We start from the raw sequence: 24,811 nt of genomic DNA, 5'->3' as shown, positions 1-24,811 counted from the left end.
CTTTTTATGGCAGCATGGTATTCCACCATGTATATGTACCACATTTTCTTTATTCAGTTCACTGTTGATGGGCATCTAGGTTGATTCCATGTCTTTGCTATTGTGATTAATGCTTCAATGAATATTCAGGGACATGTGTATTTTTCATAGAATGATTTATTTTTCTTTTGGGTACATATATCCAGTAATGAGATTGCTTGGCCAAATGGTAGTTCTACTTTTAGTTCCTTTTTGTTGTTGTCCCAGATTTATTGAAAATAATACAGCATTGCAGAAAAGATTTAAACAGGTCCCCAAGGCATTTTGAAATTCATCCCAACTGCAGGCTGAGTGACCTGCAGGTTGGACAGACTGCTGAAGTCCAAAAGTTTCAGCATTTCCTTAGTGTCAGGATCTACTTCAATGATCCCCTGGTCCAGGGCTGAGACCTCAGGAACATAATTGTCTTTCCTTTCTCTCACCTCCTCCTGCAGCTTGATGGAGATACCTCTTACTGGGCCTCTCTGAATCTGCTTCATCTGATGGGTGACATAGCCTCCTATCTTGTTGTGGAGCTTCTTGCTGGGGATAATGGTGATCTCCTTGCACATGCACTTGTTGGATTGGAAGTCGTTGCCCAGGCGCATGTAGTACTTTTCTATGACGATGCAGGCAGCCTTCTTCACGGTTTTGGTGAAAACGCAGCCCATGTTGGTGGGTCCTTGGTAAAAGAGGTAGTTCTTTGAGAAATCTCCAAACTGCTTTCCACAGAGGTTGAACTAATTTAAACTCTCACCAACAGTGTTTAAGTGTTTCCTTTTCTCCATAGCCTCACCAACATCTGTTATTTTTTGACTTTTTCATAACAGCCATTCTGACTGGTATGAGATGATATCTCATTTTGGTTTTGATTTGAATGTCCCTGATGATTAGTGGTTTTGAGCATTTTTAAAATATGTTCATTGGCTGCTTGCATGTCTTCTTTGAGAAGTGTCTGTTCATGTCCTTTGTTCACTTTTTAATGGGGTTATTTGATTTTTGCTTATTAAATTGTTTAAGTTCCTCATCGATTCTGAATATTGGACCTTTGTTGGATGTATATTTGTGAATATTTTCTCCCATTCTGTAGATTGTCTGTTTACTCCTGAGTACATTATTTTTAAAAACAGATCCTTTATAATGGATACTCTTTTGGTACACAATTTTTGGCATTACTTGCAAGAAGAGGGAAAAATTTTTCCTCCAACTTGGTTGGTATTGGAAAGTCAGGGTAATAAGATAAAGAACCCTGTTGTTTTCCTTCTCAATATGGGAGACCAAGTTATTCGCCTACTATTATAAATAAAAGTTAGTATAAGTTATTATAACTAAGTATGAACATGATTGAAACTTATGACAGATAAAGATAATGCTTTGACTTCTCAAGTCATACTACTAGCCCTGATTAAATCCACACCCTTGGGTTTGCCCACATGTGAAGAACTCTTGAAGTGAAGAAAATTAGATAAATATCAAACGTTCATCCACTTGAGAATCACAAGGTCCTTGTTCTCCTTTTTTTTTCTAACCTTGCTCTAGGTTGAATTGAATCTTTATCAATTCAGTATCTTGAATTGATCCAGATATTGAATCTTTTGCAAAGTGAGATGTGATCTAGGACTTTTAAGATTCTCGGGTACCACTTTAAGTCTTTGGGATTTAGAACTTCAAAGGGTTGGGAAGAGCAGCACATGGGAGGAACTCGTCTTCATAATCCGTTTAGAAGAGAAGGTCTGTTGAACATTTGGAAGGGGAAAAATTTGGCATTTTTTCTGGACTTCGTGAATCATAAAGACAAAGAGGCTTAGTATAAGTATCATTTCACCTGAGAAAATGTCCTTTCCTAACTCCTCTACCTGTTATAATTACTCCTTCTTAACTTCTCTATCAACTATTCTATTGCTGGCTGCACATTAGAATCACCTAATTAAAAAATAAATACTAGTGCCCCAAGCCCCATCCTCTGCTTTATTTGATCTCGGACACTGATATTGCTTCAAAAAATCCCTAGATGATTCTGATGTGCAACCGGCATAGCAAAACAGTGCCGTATGTTCCCAGAGCACTTTATTTCATAACTGGACACTTACTCTGTTGTCCCATAGTTCTTTAAAATTCTATCTCCCTGGTCGCTTCATATGATAAACTGAGTATAAAGACCACGTCTTAGTCAACTTACATAAGACATAACCTCTAGGAGTTGCTTGCTCATTGAGTTCTCCTCCTCCTTCTCTGCCTCCTCCTCCTCCTCCTCCTCTTCTTCTTCTTCTCCTCCTCCTTCTTCTCCTCCTCCTCCTCCTCTTCCCCGTTTCCTCCTCCTCCTCTTCCTCCTCCTCCTCGTCTCCCCCTTCTCCTTCTCCTTCTTCTGATGGAGTCACACTCTGTTGTCCAGGCTGGAGTGCAGTGGCATGATCTCGGTTCACTGCAACCTTCACCTCCCAGGTTCAAGCAATCCTCCTGCCTCAGCCCCACTAGTAGCTGGGATTACAGGCATGTGCCACCATGCCCAGCTAATTTTTGTATTTTCAGTAGAGATGGGGGTTTTGCCATGTTATCCAGGCTGGTCTCGAACTCCTGACCTCAGGTAATCCATCCGCCTCAGCCTCCCAAAGTGCTGAGATTACAGGCATGAGTCACTGCACCCGGCCTAATTGAGTTCTTTTTAAAAATCCCCAACACTTTCTACTGAACAATCACCAAGTTCTACAATCTGGGGCTACATCAGAAAATAAGACAGACCTAGTCCTTTACCTTATGAAATTTACAGTATTTTTTCCTTGAGGGCAAGTATATTGTCCTTGCATTTGCAAATCTATCTAGGGTTCACTAATAGCTCACCAAGAAGCATCACAGTAGAACAAATAATTGTTAAGTGCTTTCTGTTTGCTAGCCACTGTGCTAGGTCTTGGCTGTAAGAGGGCAGATGAACCAAGCTACAGAGGTCTTGATTTGTACATACTGTTTTATCTGCCCTTAGGACTGACCCATTCTGTGTTTTCTAAAACTTGTATGTTTGTGAAATTTTCATTTAAACTCCACTTACTTGACACATTAAATCACAAAGATTTTTAAAATCTAAAAGATTTCTACAAATTACTAAAAGATGGTATGGTTTCAGTGCCTACCCCTGCACTCTAAATGGTAAATAGAATGAGTAGATGTTTGTAGATTGCTTCAATTTCAGTTTTACCCCAAGTAGGACACAGTACACTTTTTGGGTAATAATGAACATAAAATGTATATCTGGTTATTTCAATATGGTATGTGTCATCTTCATTTCCTTCTAAATCAAAGGTAAGTATCTATTATGCAGAAAAAATAATTAGAACATATTTGCCTTTCACTTTATGAAGTATTTTCATTAGTTTAAATAACATCATCTGATTTGATCCTTGCACCAAGTCTGAGATGTAGGATGGTTACCAAAGCACTTCTCTTGATTTTACAGTGAGAAAACTTAGGCTCAAGTTGACACTCAAGCTCACCTTGCAAGATAGTGACAGAGCTGATAAGTTCAATGCTCTTTCTGTCATCCCATGCTGCCATAAATGTAAGTATGCATCTATAGGCATCATATAAATATGCAAATACCAAGTTTTGCTAAAGTACTTGAAAAGCAAAAACAAAAAATCTAGTACATTAATGTGTTATAGCATAATATATATTTTAACAGCTTATTAGTTTGCATTAGCTAGAGAAAGATGTGCTTCTCACATTTGTGCAAAATTTGAACTATCAAATATTTTTAAAAGGATGAAGATTTACCTCTTTCAAGTATATAAAAAAGTGGACCTGCAATAATGAAATATTCTTTTTAGAGGTTCTTAGAGTGCCTACTTTGGTTAATACTTAAGAATGTTTTGTAATTATACTCTCAATTATCTGTGTGTAAATGGGTGTTCCTCAAGTACTTGAGGATGCTAACAACAGTATATTCTCTTAAACAGTCTACATATGCTCCCTATAAACTTTATTTACACTACAGATTTGTTTAGCAAGTCTTTTGTCTGTTGATATGGTAATGGAAAACTTCTGCTTAGCCAGACTTTCAGTAGATCAGAAATTCCGATTTAAGGTGAGTCTGAATTAATGAGGTTTTCCTTTATTTGCAATTTAATAGGTGTTGCCCCATGTATCTGTCTTTACATACATGTATAACTTTATTAATATATATGTTTTTATACATTTAACAGTACTTTGCAGAGCTACTGACTTGATTTATCAATGAACCTGAGAAATTTCAAATTATTTTATAACTTCTTAGCATAGATTTGCCTTAGTCTGTCTGTAGCTGTGGAGGAAAAATTCTGTTTCCTTAAGTCCTTTTATGAGGGTGCCAAAAGGTATAAAAATATGAAGCCATTTAATAGCCAGGCTCTTTGAAACTACCAAGCACACACAGTGTGCGTGCTAAGTTTAATCACAGTGATGGATTTACACATAATGTCTCAATTCCAGACTCCCTCATTAGTGCAGTCAATCTTGAAATTCTCCCTGGTGAGAAGGGTGAAGGTGACTTCAACACCCGTGAGAGGACGGCTGGATATTGACAACACCCAGAAAAAGACAGTGGGAAAAATCTCTACCATATGAGGCTATAATCCTAGCTGTGGTCAATGTGTTGAAAGCTTTATATTTCCTGACCACAGGATCTTTCTATAAAATGAACAGGGAGGAGGGATATTCCTAGGATTAGCCAGCTGGCTATTCCTATATGCTTATTAAAATTTCTGGAAGAAATGGTGGGGCCTATAAACCCTTTTACAATAAGATGACTATATCCGTTTGAGAAATTATAAGCTTTTCCCTCCTCCAACTATTTCATGCAAGAGGGCAGAATAAAATATTTTCAATCTTAAAATTTGATAGTTGCAGCAAAGAAATGGGAATATAGAAAATGGTGGTAAAAACAGCAGTAGCAGCAGAAGCAAGGAGAGAATCCAGATGTCACCTTTGCAGGAAGTCTTTTTCTCCTCTGAGGACCTGCAGGTCAGGCTTTTAAATTTTGGGCAAAACACAGTTTTATTCCAAGCCATACAGAGTGTGGAGACAGCCTTGTCTTTTGGAGGCTGCATTTGAAACCTGCTGCCTCTTTTATTCAACACCCACGTGTTATTCCTCTAGCTTGCTGAGTGAATCCCTGCACAATTGTGGCATTAAAGAAAGTAAAGCACTGGCAATGTATTTGGCCTCTTTGTTTAGGAGAAGAAAACCAAGTAACTTAACACTTAACATTCATCAGAAGACACTGGATCATCAGGAACACTGTAGAAATAGCATTAGAATTGGGTCCCTTTTATAATAAATCCTCAGGGTGTTTAGTCAATAGTAGAATATTGTGTTTTATAGTCTTCTTTCTCCTCTTCCTTCTCCCCCTCCTCTTCTTCTTTTTGATAGAGATTTAGTAAGTAAAGCCAAGATGCACATGCACACACACACACCCACACACACCCACACTCTCTCTCCCCCTCTGTGTGTGTGTGTCCCTGAATATATAAGTAGATCTCCATTTCCTTCTTCCTCTCCCTCTACTTTAAATAGATCACTAAGCCAACCAGATCTTCATTTTCAGATGAGGGCTCTCAAGATATACATAGAGGATATCCAGTGAACCTTCAGTATCTTGACATTTTATCATTCCATTTAAGACTGTGTATTTTGTTCTAATTGATATTTTCGGAACTTGATGGGGGCCTTGAATGAACTTGAAGGAAAATCTTTTGTTGAAAAGTATAATTAAAACAATAGTTTATATTTGTTTAGCTTTTGTACAGTTTATAGTGTGCCTTCATACATTTTATTTAATTCCCCATAACAATTTATCTAATATATTATGAACTACTTAGAATTAGTTAAGCAGAGGGCTGTTGAGGAAAGTTAATAGGCTTGTTCAGTGGCCGGGCGCAGTGGCTCAGCCTGTAATCCCAGCACTTTGGGAGGCCGAGACGGGCGGATCACGAGGTCAGGTCAGGAGATCGAGACCATCCTGGCTAACACGGTGAAACCCCGTCTCTATTAAAAAATACAAAAAACTAGCCGGGCGAGGTGGCGGGCACCTGTAGCCCCAGCTACTCGGGAGGCTGAGGCAGGAGAATGGCGTAAACCCGGGAGGCGGAGCTTGCAGTGAGCTGAGATCTGGCCACTGCACTCCAGCCCGGACGACAGAGCGAGACTCCGTCTCAAAAAAAAAAAAAAAAAAAAAAAAAAAAAAAATTGGCTTGTTCAGCAATAAGAAACTAAAGAGATTTAACCTGACCGTCGGGAAGTCTTCTAATTGCCATTGGACATCCTGCCACACCAGAGTCCTCTAAATCGTAATAGACAATCCACACTTATCAATTTGACTACAATAATTTAGGTGGATCATGAAAGAATGAATTAGCATATTTTAAAAGGGTGTGTATGTCTGAATTAGCATATTTTTAAAGGGATGTGTGTATAAGGGACCCAATTCTAATTCTACTCCTAAAGTGTTCCTGATGACCCAGTGTCTTCTGATGAATGTTAAGTGTGTTTCCAACCCTCTGGTTTCTGGGGGTGAGGTGATATATGCAAGTCATGGGTGGTAGTGCAAGATGAAGAGAGGGCACTGAGTTTTAGAAAGATGTCTGCTTTCTGGCATTTAATCATCAGGATTTGAGAGCATGAAAAGACAAAGAATATGTTAAATGATTGTCCAAAGGGGGAATGAGGAAAGGAATATAAGGATGGAAAAGAAAGCAAGATAGGACAGAATGGAGAAATAAAGGAAAGAATAGATTAACAAGTGGGAAGGTAAGTGAAACAGCTGGTAATGCCACTGTTCTTTCTGACTGAAGGCTAATTTTGGGATCCTCAAAGATGATGTTGAAATTGACTCAGCCAGATATTTAACATGAGTTCGAGACAAGAAAAGGCTTCCTTCACTCTAAATATCTCTTCTACCTGATTCTTGAATGCCAGAAATTCTCTTAACATGAGGCAAAGTTTTTCAGTTCTTTATTACAAATTAAAGATTTTTAAAGCACAAATCTATAGGTAAAAGAGTATATTAGTATAAATAATTTTCTGTCAAAATATAAAGGGTAATTTCAGCTTATTTTTTGTTTGGATATACGAGTTGTATTCACAGTAAAATATTCTTTGTGTTTTCAATAATGAGGTGGAGCTACCACTACACAAAAAATGAATGGAGTCACTGGAGACTCTAAAGAGATATTTTACAATTTGCACCTGGTTATATCTATGCACTTGCATATGGGCAAGCAGGTTATTTATAGAGATGTCTTAGTAAATGTGATATGTATAATTAGACAGTTTACTTTGTAGTAGCCTTTCTGATCATCTCTCAAAGGTATACATCTCAGATATATAGTCAGATGACTGATTTAGAGAGTGATGGTTTTTCTAAACAAAAGAGAAATTCCAAACCCTAGAGAAAGATTCAGAAAACTTTGTCTTGCTGGTAAATATTTTTATAAGTCTGAGCAAATGATTCAATTAGTTTCAACAGAGTAAACTTTATAGAGTGCAATGCACTAGCTTCTGCAGAGGATAACAAGGTGAAGAGACACAGCTTTCTAGATCCAAAAGAACATAAAGTTGAGTTAAGGAGGCAATGCTATTTCCTTTTTTTTTTTTTTTTGAGACAGAGTCTCGCTCTGTCACCCAGGCTGGAGTGCAGTGACCGGATCTCAGCTCACTGCAAGCTCCGCCTCCCGGGTTTACGCCATTCTCCTGCCTCAGCCTCCGGAGTAGCTGGGACTACCGGTGCCCGCCACCTCGCCCGGCTAGATTTTTGTATTTTTTAATAGAGACGGGGTTTCACCGTGTTAGCCAGGATGGTCTCGATCTCCTGACCTGACCACGTGATCCGCCCGTCTCGGCCTCCCAAAGTGCTGGGATTACAGGCTTGAGCCACCGCGCCCGGCCTGGCAATGCTATTTCTTAAGTTGGACAAGATGAAGAGAAATAGAAAAATGTATAATTTAAAGCTAAGTTGAAAGAATAGATTAACAAGTGGGAAGGTAAGTGAAACAGCTGGTAATGCCACTGTTCTTTCTGACTGTTCTTTCCCTTCTCTTTCCTTCTCTTCTCCCTACCTTCCATCCTTTCATCCGTCCTCTTTTTAAATTTCTTCTCATATGTTTTTTTTCCTTGAGTGCCAGCTTTGTTTTTACTCAAAGCAAGTCAGCAAGTCTGGCATTCATCAGTTTAGCAGAGATAATCCTTAGTTCCTAGAAAGGCTGATTTTTTTGTTGTTGTAATGAAATCAAGAAAACAAAGGCCTAGCATTCCAGGTTTATACATGCCAATGTATCCAAGTAAAAGAGGGAAAAGGCATGACTCTTCAAGTAAAAAGTACTAGATAATTAGAGATAGGTGACTTTACTCTAAATTCAATTACTAGCTACTTGTGGCTTTAAGGGACTGTATCTTAGTTTATTCATTTATAAAATGGAAATATCATTTTATACTTGCCTCCTAGAGTTGCTATGATGGTTAGTATAATTAATATATGAAAAAGTGTTCTGTTTCAGTGCTACAAATGTTAGTTTACTAGGAGCGTGGATTTTTTCCTTAACTAACATAGCACCTCACGTGAAATGAAAAATAAAAAGTAACCCCATTCTGTATTTTGCATGTGAAAGAAGAGGGACATAAATTGCTTTCGTTAAGGTTGCACATAATGAAAGCAAAGACAGGAAAGCAAATCACCTTTATGTGTTTTATTGTCTTAGCTGGAGTGGGTTGAATTTTGTCCTTCAAAATATATGTTTAAGTCCTAAACCTTGGCATCTGTGAAGGTGACCTGATTTTTTTTTTTTTTTTTTTTTTTTTTTTTTTTTTTTAAGAATTTTGCAGATATAATTAAGGTAAGGATCTTGAGATGAGATCATCTGGGATTAGGGTGGGCCCTAAACTCAATGGTGAGTATCCTTAAAAGAGACACAAAAGAAGATGCAAAGAGACACAGAAAGAGAAGCCATGAGAAGACAAAAGCAGAAATTAAACTGCTGTGTCTTCACGCCAAGGAATGACAGAAATTGAGGAGAGTCACCAGAAGTTAGGAGAGAGGCATAGAATAGGTTCTCTCCCAGAATCTCCACCAACATCTTATTTTCAGACTTCTGGATTTTAGAATGGTGAGAGACTACATTTCTGTTGTTTTAAGCCACCCAGAAGATTCTAATGTGAACTAAGTTTCAGACCTACTGCTTGAGCATTGAGGGAAACAAATTTACCAAACTAGAGCTCATTATTTCTACTTAATGTCTGGTAGGTTGTTTTATAGGAAACTCTCACCTTACTTGTAGGCATGATTGATACCAACTTAGCTTCAGATAATGCTAAGAAAAATTTCATTTCAATGTCCTTTCAAGGAAATTAGCTCTAGAAATCAGATAATTTTATTGATAGGGTAATAAGTACATACTAGGGGAAGTTTCTGGTTTAATTTGAGAATGTCATCTGACAAAATACATTAGATTTAGACCAAAATGTGTTACTTTTCATTTATTCTCTAAACCAGAACTTGTTGGAAGTAAGAACATTCTTTTCAGATTTAACTAATTTATCATTAATAAGCTGTGTTCTTCAGTACATGGTCCTGCCAAATGCTACATTAGAAAAAGTTTCTTTTGACTTGAAACCATTATCAGGATTTTCGTCTCTTACAGCTTTAAGATGCATGGTAAATGCTCTGAGAAATCTTGCAATAAAAAACTGTTTATCCCTGTTTAAGAATTACTGAAATTTATTTGAAAATAGAAGGTTATTTTCCTTCTCTCATATAATATCGATGGATAATACACAAAATAAGTGATCTCCAGAAAATTGTTTTTTAAAAATATATATTATTAGAATTTTGTCTGGTTAAGAAGAGACTGTTAAATGAGATGGCTTGAGGGGTTCACATTTGACAAATCTGGGACAATTTGCCATCAAAATGAGTAAGGATAGTAATGGGTTATAACCCATGAAAAATATAAAAATTGATAATTCCATACTAATAATCAATCGATTGATAATTAAGTAGAAGGAAAGGAGAAGAAAACTCTTCCTGATTGTAGGATGCCAAATAATAAATGTAGAGGGAGTGATAAGAGTTTTTAAAAATCACCATTTTGCAACCATCATTGTAAAAATTGATTTGGATGAGAGTCATCAATAGATCCTAAAATTAATGAATACAATATGATGGATGTCAAGTTATTTATATAATTTCAAGGCATGCACCCAACTGATTACTTATTAATTGTAAGAGAAAAATTCTTATCGGTAGAAAATGTTGACTACCACTGTTTCAACAAGTACCATGTGTCTCCTCATAAGAAGCCACTTAAACTTTGACACTCTGCTGTTTGAAACTTGGGGGAAAAAATGCATAAGTTGAATTTAATCACAAAGAAACATCAGGTAAACCCAAATTTAGGGACAGTGTACAAAATAAGTGGCTTTCACTCTTCAAAAATATCAATGCTGTGAAAGATAGAGACTGGCCAAGGAACTCTTTCTTTCAGATTTTAAAAGACTTAGAACTAAATGCAATTTATAATCCCAGAATAGAAGCTGGATCCAAGAAAAAAATTGCTGTAAGGATTTATTGGAGAAACTGATATATATTAATCAATATAATTAATATATTAGAAAATAATATTGCACAAATGTTTTCCAGTTTTGATATTTGTACCTTCATAAAGTGACATGATATGTGCAACTTACTCTTTTTAAACATTATTATTATTTTTGAGACTGGATCTCATTCTGTTGCCCAGGCTAGAGTACAGTGGTATGATCATAGCTCACTGCAGTCTCAATCTCCAGGGCTTGACCATCCTCCCACCTTAGCCTGCCAAGTGGCTGGGACTTCAGGCCTGTACTACCACACCTGGCTAATTTTTCAAATTTTTAGTAGAGATGAGATCTCACCGTGTTGCCCTGGTTGGTCTTGAACTCCTGAGCTCAAGCAATTATTCTGCCTTGGCTTTTCAAAGTGCTGGGGTTACAGGTGTGAGCCACTGCACCTGGCAAAATTAATATTACTTTTGATTGACAAATCATAATCATATGTATTTATAGGGTAAAATGTAATGCATATATATATGTATATATATACACACACACAGGGTAGAGCTTATTTTTAAATATTTTAGGAGAACATGAGAGAAGGAGAAAGGAAGGAAGGTAACAAAATGAGGTAAAATGGTGAATCTGTGTGAATATGGGAATGATTTCTTCTGAAATCACTTGTGTAAGTTTGATAATATTTCTACATAAAAATGTTGTAAAAAGTGGAAAAAGTATTTTTTTTTCCAGAAAGAATTTCCTGCTGCTAAAGAGAGGAAAATTGAATTATGCATTTGGACTGTGTTTCTATAACTAATAACTTTTCATCTCTCACTAGTGAATAAGAGTAACAGGCTTAGATGCTGTCATTTGTTTACATTAAATACAAAAAACTAGCAGTGTTGAAGGTTCACATTGGTCAAACAACATAGCTCACACATTTGTAATATGTAATATTATGTTTTCAGCATAAACATATAATGCAAGATACTCTACAATGGGTTAGGCCTAGGTCAGATACCATTTTGTTTAATATGCAAACACAAAAATCTTGATTGAAAACCTGATTTGTGACCATTTGGTAGAATTTTCTCTCTTTAAAAATGATCAAATGGAGTTATTTGAAATATATATAAAGGCACTTTATAAAGATACAAAAATATTAAGAATAATTAAATGCTCATAATAGAATGAAGTAGATGTACTTACTAAATCATTAAATTACACACAACTGTAGACAAAACGAACTTTCTTTTTTTTTTTTTCTTTGAGACGGAGTTTTCCTCTTGTTGCCCAGGCTGGAGTGCAATGGCGCGATCCCGGCTCTGCGCGATCTCACTGCAAACTCTGACTTCCCGGGTTCAAGCAATTCTCCTGCCTCAGCCTCCCGAGTAGCTGGGATTACAGGCATGCGTCACTACGTCAGGCTAATTTTGTATTTTTAGGAGACACAGAGTTTCTCCATGTTGGTCAGGCTGGTATCAAATTCCCAACCTCAGGTGATCCGCCCGCCTCAGCCTCCCAAAGTGCTGGGATTACAGACGTGAGCCACCGCGCGCGGCCCGACAAAACGAACTTTAAGTAATATTTGGGAATAGTGATATTATAGTTCTGTGTTATTTCTTCATTTCTTCCCAACAAAGCCAGCAGCAGATGTGGCTAGAAAAACATCTCTGCTGTGGTTCAGGTCCAGACACTCAAATTTTCATTTTTTTCTTGAGACAGAGTCTTGCTCTGTCACCCAGGCTGGAGTACAGTGGCCGGATCTCGGCTCACTGCAAGCTCCACCTCCTGGGTTCATGCCATTCTCCTGCCTCAGCCTCCCAAGTAGCTGAGACTACAGGCGCCCGCCACCTCGCCCGGCTAGTTTTTTTTTTTTTGGTTTTGTATTTTTGTAGTAGAGACGGGGTTTCACTGTGTTAGCCAGGATGGTCTCGATCTCCTGACCTTGTGATCCGCCCGTCTCGGCCTCCCAAAGTGCTGGGATTACAGGCTTGAGCCAACGCGCCCGGCCACTCAAATTTTCTATTACCGCCGGAGTCCACATCAGTCCATGCCCATGTACCCATGTTGATGTGTTGCATCTTACAGCGGTCCATAGAGGCCTTGTCATGCTTCTGTCATACTTATATATGAATGATGTAGAATTCTTTGTCTCTCTGCCTGCGACAACAAAGTTTAGCATTTGAAGTGCAAAATCCTTATCTACTGGTATCTGTTTACTGGTAAATAAAGCCTTATCTGCTGGCTTTAGCTATTTGCTTCCTATCTCCTACTACATGGATTCATGTTAATGCTGGAAATGTGATTAGCCTCCCATTTGGTACTTGTTTGGTTATTCTATAGCTGCCCAGAAACACTTTCTTTTTCTATTCTTTCTTTCTTTCTTTTTTTTTTTCTGTAGCTATGGGGAGACTTTGTAGATATTCCTGGATTTTAGGGGTGGGAAACAGAACAAATTTCAGCCTGAGCACTAGTTAAAAAGTGTCTCCCCCACTACTCAGAAGTAATTTACTTTATTGTTACTTCCTGTGTTTTGCTATCAACAACCCCCCATGACATCAGCAGCCCTTGGTTAAAAGCTGTTCACTGATTCCTTGACAGGCTTTTGCTGTTTAACTGTTTCAGGCTCACTTAAGTATGTCATATACACACGCCTCCCAGTGATTTCATTGGGTTTTCCCATGAAAAAGGTCCTAGATCTAAACTAAAATCTTCAAAGACACACCCTGTTTTAAAAAGTAGCAGGTTTAGAATTTAGCTAGAGGAAAAAAATGTGAAAATGCACAGAACCCATGGGGCTCTCTTGAAATTCTTTACTGTCAAGATTTCATCATAACATAGGACACAGCTGGGTAGTACAGTGGGAATAGGAAATTTATGATTGAGAAGGGGGAACATGGTTTTATTTTCTGCCTCTATATAAACATTCTGATCCCTGTCTTGTTCCCTTACAACTAAGGATTGTACAATTGTCCAAGCCTCCACCAAAGAGTGATTTCTGCCGTATCTGAGTCAGTGCTGTAGCAGCATCAGTCAGAACATAGCCATTAGCAGGAACTGTCACAAATGTGGGGGCAGCAACATGGTAAGGGAGAGTCTCCCTTCAGCAGTAGTAGTTCCTTGGGGTCTCCATAAACATAGCCTCCTATCAGGTTGGCTTACAGGTTGCCACAGTGTTTACAGATTGTCCTGGAAATGAAATGTCATGTGAGGAGGATCCTGGGGTGCCGCTCTTGAAATGAATTCAATATGAAAAATTAAAGTGATGTGAGATCTTAGTACAAATCAAAAACCTATGCAGAATTATAGATGAAAGGAAGTTAGTACTGTAAATTATGTTATCACAGATGGGGAACATTTATATCAATCATTAGGGCTAGAGGATGAATTTATATAGGGTTAATTGATGAGCCACATTAAAAAAAAAAGCTAATGTAGATAATAGATGAGTAGAGAATAGTACTCCTGGTGTTTGGGCCTGCAGCTGTCCTCTGGGTCATAGTAGGTAACAGTCAGGAAATTATTTTTAACTGTGTGTGTAAGAAAATGCTGAGTACCTTTTCCTCTAGACATCCCTGAACATCCTAAGTCATTACAGGTGCCAAAGCCATGTATGGAGTTTAAAGCACTGCTTACAGATTCCAGAGGAGAAGGCCTGTGTGGTCTGTTTTACTGCAAGCACAGTAAAAATTAGTGGGCCCTATTTATTCATTATTAATCTGGTGGCAGAGGTGTATCTTAATTCCCGATGGGTTTTACATGCTGCTGCTATTATTTGTTGGGAAATTTCCCTTTTTTTTTTTTTTTTCTATTAAATCTTCATTCCAGGAGTTGTGTTTATTTGGCACCAAGTTGAAAGGAGAGGATGTTGTTAAAAGAAGGGACCACTTTACTGTTTCTTTTAACACAGCATCTCAGTTCTTACTACTACTAAAATTCAGTTGATTCAGTCTCTGAAGTCTGTCATCAAAGGTTAATTCAGAAACTATTAGAATTTGCAGATGTAATTTTTAAATCTAAAAATATGTATCAGGGTCAAACGGTTGGAGTTTTGTACAACAAATTTCCGTTCTCTAGGTTTTGGTAATAGGTAGTTGCCATATTGTATTTTGATTTCATTATTTTTCAATGCTTTTCATAGAGTTCTTTAGACTTCCCATCCTAGAGGCATGAGGAATTTAGAAAGGAAACAAAACTTCTTCCAATAAAGAATTCTGTCTACACTAATATGTACAAATAAGAACATTTCAAATTGCTGCAGCTGATGAGCAATGTCTGAAGTATCAGAAGACTGAAGTGTCCAGACATTGGCTTTAATGTATCTATCTGCTCTAATATTGAAGTATGGTGCACAAATAGAAATTTAATAAAATTCAAAGAGATAATAAATAGTACATTCTCTTCCAGAAGAGTAATAATTTAATTCTTAAGATTTTCCCTTTTCCCCAAAGAATTCAAGGAACTAGTAATGTTAAGTTCTTTGAAGCATTTGTACACTTCATATTATATAGGCATAATTGAGTGAACACTCCTAAGATAACCCCAGTTTTCTTTTAAACCCAGAACCCAAATAGGTATTTCTTTCTCATATGTGCAAATATGTATTAGGATATGCTATCCTATGTGCCTGTACCTAACTCCCTGATCCTTTAAGGGACTCAGAAAGACCATTTGTGGTATTGACCTAGTTTGATTTCAGTTGAAGATTCAGATGTCCTAAGAATACTGGAGTTTAGAGCTGGAACTTTATTGAGGGTACCTGGAGAGTCAGGTCGATATTATAGTGCTGGCTTTCCCCTCTTGTTACAGGTATTCTGGAGGTGGGGAGCAATGGCCATTCAATGTGCCCAGAACAACTCCTGGACAGAGAACCATTTTATGACTCTCTAGAATGAAAAGCTAATTTTTACTTAAGTTTGGGTACCCCCTATATTGATTTGACTTTCAGCCCTTTTACTATTATTATTATTATTATTATTATTATTGTTTTGCAAAGAGTTTCAATGGTGGTGCAAGCAGTATAGATTGTATTAACTCACAGTTTTTCTTTCATTCAGCCATTTTCATTTTGGTTTTGTTTCTGATTTGCCTGAAATAGACTCCCCAAATTGGGCTGCTCTGAAGCTTGATGTGGGGGCTGCTGAACTCATGGGTACTCCAAAGACTTTTATGGCTCTGTTGTTTGCCCCTTCCTGTCTATCTTGATAGTTAAACACTCAGGAATACTCAAATGTTCTTGAATATAAGGCTTTGTTTTTGTTTAGGTAAGTCTTGTATAAGAACTCAATTTATTCCAACTGAAAAAAAAATGCCTGTTACAGGTCAAGGGCTATGCATTAAAGTGAGGATCTGATAAAAGCAGGAGGAGCATGCTGTAACTCAAGAGAAAAATCAGAGAAAAATAGAAAACGATGAAAACTAGATACTGGTATGGTCTGATGAGTAGTCCCATTTCCTTATTGTGAGAATTTTTGAGAGAGTATACACTAAGCCTTATGATTATCATATCAACTTTTCCTCCTCAGGAAAATGAGACCACAACATTTTATTTTATTTTTATTTATTTTGTAGAGACAGGGTCTTGCTATGTTGCCTAGGCTCATCTCAGACTCCTGGCCTCAAGCAATCCTCCAGCCCTGGCCTCCCAAAGTGCTGAGATTACAGGCCACAACACATATGTTTTGATGACATTACAGTTGTTTCAGTGGATATCTGAAAGAATAATGATAAGTGATTAGTAGGTATAATTAAGCTCTTGAGAAAAATAAAGCACTACATTAGATTTCTAAGCTATCAAAACAATGGAATAGCATATTATAGATTATTTTTATCAATGTAAGAAGGACTCCAGATATGTGTTCATGATACTTGGGTTCCAGTGCTGGCTCTACCACTAAGTAGTCACATGACCTTGTAATTAGTTAATTCTCTTAACCTCCTTGGGAGTTGGTTTCTTTGCCTATAAAATGAAGGGGCTTTGGTAGACAGTTGAACTTTATAGACTTTGTCAGCTCTTTAACTCCATGCCTTTTGAAGGCATTTTGAGAAATAAACAATTAGCCTTCTTTGTTTTTTATTTTTTACAAAAATCTCCTGTTGGAGTATGTACCCACATGACAGCTGGGGGCTCTATTTAGTCAACTTATTAGTGAAAATATTCCTGAGTTTGTTCAGAAGATCTACAGATATGCTAATTGGCAGCTGCTCCATTCTTCTCAGGGAGCAATTCCAAGTGAAATATTTGGAATTGGGTTTGAAATACTTTTTCCTTATTTCTGCCTGGGGGATTCATGTAAAAGAATAAAATTTACCCTAAGTCAGAAGATTCTCTGGTCTGTTCCATCTCTTCTAGGACTTTATGAGCAGGGGGGATGGTTATAGCAGTTTTTCATTTTCTATGAGAATGTCAGAGCTTGGAACAATAATGGAGTCTGAAATTGCTCTTCATAAAAGTGTAAGAAATTATCAGCAGAATGGGAGGGAAATGCAGCACGTGAGATCAGAGATAGAAAAATAATTTTCCCATTACAAAGTAGTTTTCTTTCTCCAAATGGCATTCAGGGATAATCCTCCCTGATATCCATGCTGGGTATTTATCTGGATATTAATATATTTCATTGCAAATAACTTCATACTATACTATTATTGTGATAAACTCTCCTCTATCTGGAGCTTTCCCAAGTGGTGTAACACCCTAAGCAAAGCTGCTTCTGTCAACAGTGCAGGTGACTGTGGAGTTCTTTAGAACTTCAGACCATGGATGAGGCATTCCATGAAACATGACATCCAAAGGCTAATAAAAATCATGAATATTAAGTCTTGACTAAGTTTGCAAGAGAAATGGGGATAAGGCAACTCAAGTATCCCAGGACAAGCCAACTACAGTGCCTCCGAGGAACTGGCATTCATATAACCCTAAGAATGTAAATTGAATAATAATTTTGTAGACTTTAAGCCACAGCAGATGCCTGAGGTCAATATTAAATGCAGAAAAGAAGATGCTTAAAATTCAGCTATAGAAACTTGAATACTTTGTTAGATGTCCAAGGCTTTCTCTAACTAGAAAAAAAACATATTCTGTTGAGCACATGCATGATACATTATACATGCAGACATTCTAGGGGTTTATGAGTGGTGGTAGAGAGAGTAATTATGGACTACTGTTCGCAGAAAAGGCAAGAGGAAAGACAGAATTGCATTTTAATGTCACAAATAGTTCAAAGACAAGCCTGAGACATTTTTAGAAAGGGAAGAATTTGAGCAGGAAGGAAGACACAGAGCCATCCCTAAAGAGACTTGCTCGGAGCAGAGAGCCCTCCAGATCATTCTCTGGAGAATGGTCTTACAGTTAGAAGGAGTCATGGAAGACCTGGAGCTTAAATTTCCTTTCTGCTGAATGTCTGTGTGGAAATACTGCTTCTTTTTTTCTGTATTTGCTTTTTCTCTTTTAAAAGAAAATTATGAGTCCTGGGTATTCATTCCTCATCAGATTTGTTTTAATATACAATGCCCACCAAAATTATTTGTATTCCACGGTTCTTAAGTCAAACCTAGTTCAGTCAATTTCTATGTAATCAATTCCATACCAAAACAAGGTCTACATTTCTAAATGCAAGCATCGATATTGGAACAAAAAAAATTGCTCTTCTTGTTATTAAGCTAGTGAGATGCTTCTGTCAATTCTGGCATCCTTGTAGGGAAAACACATTACTTTTCCATTAATGAAAGCTGCGATGTAAATTAATAGCTTGGTAATTATTTGTCTTTTTTTTTTTTTTTTTTTGAGAGGGAGTCTGGCTCTGTCGCCCAGGCTGGAGTGCAGTGGCCGGATCTCAGCTCACTGCAAGCTCCGCCTCCCGGGTTTATGCCATTCTCCTGCCTCAGCCTCCCAAGTAGCTGGGACTACAGGCACCAGCCACCTCACCCGGCTAGCTTTTTGTATTTTTTAGTAGAGACGGGGTTTCACCGTGTTAGCCAGGATGGTCTCGAACTCCTGACCTCGTGATCCGCCCGTCTCGGCCTCCCAAAGTGCTGGGATTACAGGCTTGAGCCACCGCGCCTGGCCAATTATTTGTCTTGATTCATACAAAAAGGATGATGAGCAGCCTAGTGTTGTAAAAAGAACAGCAGCTTTGGAGTCAGAAAGGTCTGTCTAACTCTACCACTTACTAATTTGTTTGGTCTTGGGAAAGTTGCTTAAAATCTAAACTTCAGTTTTCTCATCTAAAAAGTACAGTTATAACATTTGCTTTATAGAAATATTCCAAATGTTAAAGTGAGTAGTGAGTAAGGAGTGTAAATCACTTAGCACAAAGCCTGGCAAATTACATAGTTCAAATCAATATTAGTTTAGCAAATCCCCCTGGTCCAATTTCCCCCACCCCTAGTAAGAAGTACACTCACGTGAATGGAAATGTATTCTAGGAGTTGTTTTCCTCAGCTATCCTTGACTCAGTGTACTGGCAATGCAGCTGTATTGAGCACTGAACTGTGGTGCGCCATCTTAATGGGCAGGGCTCCTAACATCTCCAATCTTTTTTTTTTTTTTTTTTTCTGCACCTGCCTCTTCCATTTCTCTTGCCTCAAGACAATGGATCTCTATCTTGAGGAGTAGTAAATCTACTTCCACTCCTGTTGTGGCTTATGAAGAACCATGAACCATTCTTTCCAGGTGGCCTTTAATTAGAGCTTCAGAAGGGTAACTTGGAACCCTTAGACTATACCCTTTCTCTATCTCTTTTTCTACTTTTTTTGCCCTTAAACTTTAATTTTATTGTTATATTCTCTATTGTCTAGATCATTTACTTAAATATTTTACTAGCTTTTTATATACTTTTGATATTAATTATAAAATATGAGACTATATAAAAACTTTAATTTCTATGGAATTACATTGATACCAATGTTTTTCATAGTTGTGCATCCTGTTTCCTCCATTTAAACATAGCTCCTGGGTAGGGATTTGATTTAGTAATAGGTAGGAGATATACTACGTCACTGAGATTAGGGGTCTTCCAAACTAATATCACTCATGATGAAACTTTTTTTTTAAAGCTTTGTTCAACAACCTAAACTAGCTGAAGACTGGAGGCCCTTGATGTAAATTTGACTGATTGTAACTGTATTGTAATATGATAATGCAGTAGTTTGACCATAGCACCAATGCTGTGTTGGAAATATAAGCATGATGACTTTTTGCTATGTATTTTAAAGGGGTAGCGACACTTTGTGACCCTGGGCATCTCAGGCCTGCAAGGCCTGGCTACTTGTGATGAGAGTTAGGGCTTCATCCAGTTGACTGGAGGACCAGCTCTCTGGAACAACCTGAGACCACAACATGCTCCCAGGGTATGTTTGTTGTACTCTGTAACCTGCTAACATTTTCTTAGCCTAGGTCCCCTTAAAAAAGAGGCTGAGACAAGTGTTTGATGTGGTTACTTTGGGAAGAAAGTCCACAGAACAGGGGTAAAGGACTAAAAAATGTGAAATCAAGAACAATTTAAAAACAATCAAAATGTGCATTATGGAATTGATCAGTACTTTGTGAAATTTAGACCAAGGAAAGAAATGTATACCCTTCAGCTTCCAAGCTCCAGAAATGGTTCAGAATTGCTCCTGGAACATTTTGCCTTATACTTCCAAGTGTGCTCATGCATCTGGCTGACTGTGCTTCTGCAGTACTCCTTGTGGGGACAGGGTGTGGAAAGCAAATGAAATTTGGTACAGTTGGAAAGAGCTCTTTCTGGATGCCTTGGAAACACCTGGAGAAAACAAAATGTCCCATAAGTGTAAGAAGTATTTAACACAGAAGTGCTCTTTTCCTTCAAGCCAGTCAAGGAAGGACCCAGTTTCCTTAGGGATCTGTCTGGAGTAGTGAAAAACCTGAACTTGAGACTTGACTCTGTAGTTAAAGTCCACAGTTGTAGACTTTCATGTGCTGCCTTAGTTGGATTCCCTTGAAAGCAGAGCCTGCGACAAAAGTTTGGATGGAGGTAGTTTATTTGGGCATTTCCATCCCAGGGAGCCAGAATTCAGGAGGAGGGGTTGATATAAGGAATGAGGGAGAGAAAATTAAAAGATGTAAGAGTGTGTATTATTGATTAGGCCACACTGGGGGGACTGGGGCTTGATCTTGCCTGGACTTTTGAGGAGCAGTATGTAATGTGTCTCTTTCATTGTCCCCCAGGCTTAGGGAAGTTAAGTACATCTCCTTAGGTCACAGGGCTAATAAGTGGCAGAAGACAGATTTTTAATTCAGATCTGTGTGACTCTCAAAACCTTCTATTTAACTACCAAGCTGTAATGTTTGCCTATGTGGCACATTTTTCTTATGATAATCTCATGTCTATTTAACCCCCACCCCCAGTCTAGAAGATAGAAGTCGGGTTAGAACAAAATTATCACACATTCTTAGTGATCAGGCATAATCTGATTTTTAAAGATTATGTCATTATGTCATTTAATTCTATGTCCATAAGACTACCACCAGAATTTGAGATGATAATAAATAGATTTGCCTACCACTATTCCCAGAATAGTAGACAGGAAATTTAACAGTTAAAATGTCTTGAAGGAAAGTATTACATGTTACATGCACTAACATTGTTTTCCTTTATTTGTTTATTTACATGTAAAATATCCAGGGAATCTAATACTTACGGTATAGTATGGAGGGGTATATGAGATATCATACAACTTGGACAATTTCTGTGATGACAGGGAATAGAGCTGTTAAAACAATAATTTGATTACTCATAATAATATTTCGATTCATCATAATATTGACGATATTTTTGAAATTGTCTAAAAGCATGTTTGTGGCTTCATTGTTTATGTTGTAGGCAAGCTTAATTGTCTGTGGATGATTTTTTCATGTTAAAGAGGCAGTTGTTTGTCTGTCTCTGCTTAGGACCCACCTAACCAAAATTACTGAAGGAGCAATGTTTGCCTTTAATATCTTGAGGCTTCGTTTTGGTCATGGTTTTCCCTTTCTCCACACTCTCAAATGGCAAGTACATCTATTCTAGCAGGGGAGGCTTTATGATCCATCATATATAATTAGCTATGAACTTAAATAGGCGTATTTGTATTTATTACCCCTTGCCACTTTCCTTATGTTGCAACAACCCTAAATTATCTTCAGTAGCCTAAACACAGTGTGGCTCTGATGTTGGCTCTATTCATGCATCCTTGTTTTTCTGTAAGACCCTCCTCCTTCCTCTTTGCTTGGCTATCTCCTGCTTATCTTTTGAGACTCAGCTCAGGGATAACTACTTCAAAAAGTCGCCCTTGATACTCTTGTCCTTTCCAGAGGTAGGAGACCCTCTTTTCTGGTCCCATAATGTTCTTTGTAGATACCTATTATTATACTTATCACATTACTTCACAGCTATTGTTTTCATTACATAGTGATTTTCTTGAGGGCAACAACTGTGTTCTCACATTTGTCAACTCAGGACCTAGTAAATAGAAGGCACTTTATATATGTCTGCTAAATTAAATTTGAACTAAATTTAATATTTTAGGGGCAAGAATTCTTTCTCTAGCTCCTAAAACAGTATCATAAAAAGGCTGCTTCTTCTACTTGCCCAGTGGAACATCAATATTTCCATTCTATGACTCTTACACTCAGGGTTTATAACTCGGTGAAGAGTTAAATTTGATCTACATAGTTTCATTTGATTAAAATAATTTTACATCATAGTGGGAGAGTTGAAATGAGTTGGAATGGAGTAGAAAATATGTTTCTGAATTTTTAACTGACACAAGAAATCAATTTTAAAACCGAAATAATATCCTTTGGTTTTAGTGACATTTTGTGCCAATTCTGAGTCATTGCATAGCTAACTAGAAGCTTCAGAATATTTAAAAAATGTGCATGCTGTGTGGATGGTGGGATGTCCAGAAAGTTGTAACCTTGAACTTATGTACTCACTGCTTCTTTCCCTGCTTTTTGCAATTCCTTCATATATGGGAAGATTACCATATATATGTAATCATTTATATTTGTAAGTTTGAATCTAGTGCTTAGGCAACCTACATAATTCTAAATTTTAAAGACTGCATAAATACATGCTCATGGATATTAAGGGAATTTTCAATTCCCATTTCATACATAATCATGTCATGCATTCTAAAAGCACAGTGTTGGGGGAAAATCACAAATCAAAGTCATTTATATCTAACGCCATTAGTGAAAAAACTTTAATATTAAAATGGTAAACATCAATTATTGCTATCACTGTGACAGCTTGGTAGAATGAACTTAAAAGATGGGGGGCCCTAGACAGTTAAAATACATGCTTTGTTGCATTTTAATTATTGGAGCTCTATATGTTGAAAAAACTGTTCAAATATGCAGGTATACATATGGTTTACTGTGTACTTGTACTGCCACTATTTTAGAAATATTTTTCTCTTTCTTCCTCCACTGTTATGTAGACTCTACTAATCTACATTCAAAACTTACTTAAGACTTCATTTCAAACATTTTTCTTTTCAAAAGGTTTCCATGATTTGTACTAACTTGCTCTAATAATTTCTTGTTTTCTATTTCTCAGCATTTATTTATCTAATTTATCCTGCATATTTTTCCAAACATATAAACTTTTTCACAATTTTATCTTTTATTCAGTGATATTAACTGTGAGCATCTCTGTGTGTGTGTGTGTTAGTGAGGTAGGAGTTTCAAAAAGAAAAAAATGGTTCTTTTCACTCACTGTGTATCAGCCAGGATTCAACCAGAGAAACTGTAGGATGGCTGTGTGTGTGTGTGTGTGTGTGTGTGTGTGTGTGTGTGTGTGAGAGAGAGAGAAAACAAGAATTGCCTTGCATTGTCAGAGCTGGGAAAACAAATTCAAAGTCTATAGGTCAAGCAGTCAGGAAAGGAAAATTATGAGCAGGATGAAACTCCACAGATGAAATTTCTTTCTCTCTGTTTCTCAAGCCTCAGCCCTACTTGTAAAGCCTCCAACAGGTAATTCAGGATATTTTCCTTTCCTTAAACTCAACTGATGATGAGAAGGCCCCCAAATACATCGGCAAAATCTCTTTACAGTAACATATAGGTTAGTATTTAATTGAATAACTAGACTGTGGTCTAGTTATTGTGGCATATCACAAATGCCATCAACTATATCTACACTCTGATGGAGAGTCAGGAGGGCTATAAGGTGTACATTAATGAAGCCAGTGAGTAAAAGGATAATCTGAAAACTATGCGGTACTGTTAGAATTCAAGACATATTCAAGGTTATTAAAGCACTGAGGTTAATCTAAGAAGGTTTTAAGCTGGGCCCTTTGGCAAGAATTGAGTATGGCAGTTGAATCTGGAAAAGAGGTCATGGAAAATATTCCAGATTACGAGAGAGGTATAAATATGGGCAGATGGATAAGACAAAAAGGTAAAGGACAGGAATTAAATTAGGTTGATTGGCAGGAGTTACAAACTTAACATTCCTTTATGGGGTAGGCAGGCAATGTTAATTATCTAAGTGGGAAAACATCTAAGGCAACTAGGAGTAGTGGGAACTGGGCTGACCAGGAGAGCTTGTACCCACCTTAAAGGCATCACATTAAACAAGCAGACAAAAAGCACTGTTTCAGCCAAACAAAATATACTGGGAGCTTCAACAAGGATACCCACATAGAAAATGTTACTTAGTGGTTGTGTGACCTTGGGTAAATTATTTAATTATGCTAATTTTTAAACTAGTGGTAATAATAGTACCCCCTTGGTAGGGTAAAATACTAGTACATGAAAGTGCTTAAAAAGGACATGGCACATAGTAAGCATTAGTTGTTTAATTTTTTAGTAAGTGCTAGCTGTTTCTGGCCTCTCTCCCCATCCCCCAGCCCCCCCACCCTCAGGGTATACTATCTGTATCTATATATCTATCTATATCTATAGCCAACTAGTCTAGTAAACTATGTTAAATTGATAGGGGTACAAATAGAAAAAAAGTGTTTTTTTTTTTCCCTTCTAACTGTTTTCAAACATGCTTTGATAAATCTTCTTTCTTTACACCTTGTCTATAACTTGAACAGACCCATTTCTTTCCCAGTCACTCATAGGCATTAAAGCATCTAATTTTCAGGTATTTAAAGGTTCATTCCAATCTAAAACTTAAGTTCTATTCAATTTCCCTCCCTACTCCCCTCCCTTTTTTTCCTTCTTTCATTCCTCCCTTCCCTTCTTCTCCCCTCCTCTTCCCTTCCCTCCTCCCTTCCTGTCCCCTTTTCT

The 24,811-nt window shown here is 37.4% G+C and overlaps 1 pseudogene; it reads right to left on the bottom strand.

Moving 5' to 3' along the window:
• Positions 1–281: 281 nt before the first annotated feature.
• On the bottom strand, positions 282–689 carry LOC104663127 (annotated as a pseudogene).
• Between the last annotated feature and the right edge of the window lie 24,122 nt (positions 690–24,811).

This window comes from Rhinopithecus roxellana, chromosome 4 (assembly GCF_007565055.1).
Source record: "Rhinopithecus roxellana isolate Shanxi Qingling chromosome 4, ASM756505v1, whole genome shotgun sequence".
Classification (NCBI taxonomy): Eukaryota; Metazoa; Chordata; class Mammalia; order Primates; family Cercopithecidae; genus Rhinopithecus; species Rhinopithecus roxellana.
Note: the sequence above shows the minus strand (reverse complement) of the source record. Positions and strands in the feature narration are given on the sequence as shown.